Below are 2,516 nucleotides of genomic sequence, written 5' to 3'. Positions count from 1 at the left end.
CCTTCTTCACCAGCTGCCCAACCATCAATAGCTGGAGACATGGCAACCAAAACCCAGGGCTCAAGGATTTGCTGTATCCTATAGAGAGCTCTGCGTAAGGAGTGCTGAAAACATTCAACAAGGTCACAAGCTTCTCTACACAGATTCTTCTGGTCCTTTCAGGTCCCCAGCCATCTCTTACACCTCCCCCAGCTAGAAAGGGGATGAGGTGGTCTTGGAGTCATGGAGAATGTGAAAGGAGAGCCGTGGAGGGATACAGATGAGACTTCCCAAGCTTGCTCCTCCCGAGTATGGCTCTGGACCAGAGGGTTCTAGATTCAAATACTCCCTCAGAGCTGTATACCATAGGGGTGCACCTGCCTGTGCCCCAGTTTCCTTATCTGTAAGATAAAAGAGTTGTCTCAGAAGATTTCTGAGGTCATTTCTAATCCTATGAATTCCAGCAGTTACCAGTTCGCTGCATCATGTCCCAGTGTTCCCTTTCTTCATGTCCAGTTTAACTTTAATTGGTAAATCTGACAGACAGATGCTAAAGCCTGGCCCCCAGTGGTCATCATCTATAACTACATGATTTTCCCTATCCTTGCTTCTGTTAACACCGCCTCCCCACCCCTCCACCCCCACCCCCACCCCATGTCTCCTGGTGCTCCCTCCCTAACCAATCCTTTAGACCTGGTGAATTGAAGGAAAGCCACAAAAACATATGAGAGGGGAAAAAAAAGGAAGAGATTTTATACACTCGGGTGTGAACTTTAATATTTGTAAGGATATTAACCAAGAATCTCACCCACAATACACTATTCTCAGTTCTTATCACTTTCCTTGGGATCGTCTTCCTTTACCTCACTACAGCATTGGAAAAAATTCATTTCCAATGAAATTTCACATTTATTTTGTCATTTGAGTCTCACAAAACTCTAATGATAGAAGTAAAGCAAGTACTATTTCAATGGAACAGATGGAGAAACTGAAGCATAGACTAAGTGATTAATAGAATAGGGATCATATTGAACTGGAAATCAGGAGACTCCTGCTCTTACACTAACTGCCTGAAGTCTTATGAGATAGGTAGGGCAGGGAGGTGTTCTCTTCATCTTGCAAACGATGAAACTGAGGCCAGAGGAGCTGTGACTTGTCCAAGATCATTCAGTTAGTGTCAGGAGCAGAACTAGAATCCAGATCTCCTGACTTCAGTTCAAACTTTTTCCCAGCACTTTTCTAGCTCCACATTGGAAGGTGTTGCTTTTTGTTTAGTTGATCTGGGTATTTTTTGAGGGGAAGAACATCCTGGCAAAGGCCTGAATCCATTTTCAGTGACTTCCAATCTAAGTTTTTCAGCTGAAACTCAACTCTCGGAAGATGTTTCTTAGAAGGTGGGCTTTGAACTTTGTATCCTGTGACAACCAGCCAGCCCCTGAAGGCAGCACACTGTAACCAAGATAGACACAGTGTTTCCCACTCCAGGGCATCCCAGATGAATGGAGAATAAAGTGCCCTCGCTTGATCATCTAGGAGTCTTTTATAGATGACTTCTTGCTTCTTATTTGGCTCTGTCACTTCTATGGGGAACTCTGTGTCTGAGGCCCCTGGAAGTATGACAGAGAGCTAAAAAGTCTGATGCGTTTGCAATCCCTTATTTGGAGACTGATCTCTCCCATCCTGGCCCTTGCTAGATTCTCCTGCACTTGGAGGTGGGTGAGCCACATGAGGCCGTCTGAATGGAAGATTGCCTCAGATGGCCTTGTTCAAGAAACTATCAGATTTAGAAACACAGATTGCTCCCCATTGAAGAGCACTCAGGAAAATATGCCTGGGGAAAGTCAGGCATCTGAGCTGTTATTAAGAAATATCTATGGCACACACACACACTCACACACCACCATGAAAAGCCCTCAGGGAGCCTTTAGGCCTTGTATCTGGGTCACACCTCTGACTTCATTTTCAAAAACAGCACTCTGGGCTTTGAGATGAATCTATCTCAAAAGAAAAAAAAAAGAAAGAAAGAAAAATGCAGGTTATTTCAGGTCAGTTTTCCCAGCAGCATATGCAGAGGAAATAGAATTAGGCTTTCTATCCCAGGGAAAATAGGGGAACAGGATTATCCCAGGAAAAGTAGAGGCCATGAAGTAGCAATCAGATTTTCTTCCACTACTCCCACTCCCAAGTCATCCAGGCCAACACCACTACCTGCCATCTTCCCTTAGAATTCCCTCTTGGGTTTTCTTCAGGTCCGCGTGCCAAGTTTGTGATGGCAAATATCCAGGATGGAAGTACCAAGGGACACAGTACGGGGAGCAACCTTTAGGCCTTTACCAGCTTGAAAATGCATAGAGGCAGGGCAGCTAGGTGGCGCAGTGAATAGAGCACTGGCCTTGGAGTCGGAAGTACCTGAGTTCAAATCCAGCCTCAGACACTTAACGCTTACTAGCTGTGTGACCCTGGGCAAGTCACTTAACCCCAATTGCCTCACTAAAAAAAATATTTAAAATTTTTAAAAAAAGAAAATGCATAGAGGC

This window comes from Dromiciops gliroides, chromosome 5, assembly GCF_019393635.1.
Source record: "Dromiciops gliroides isolate mDroGli1 chromosome 5, mDroGli1.pri, whole genome shotgun sequence".
In the NCBI taxonomy this organism is placed as follows: Eukaryota; Metazoa; Chordata; class Mammalia; order Microbiotheria; family Microbiotheriidae; genus Dromiciops; species Dromiciops gliroides.
This window is presented reverse-complemented; position numbering follows the sequence as displayed.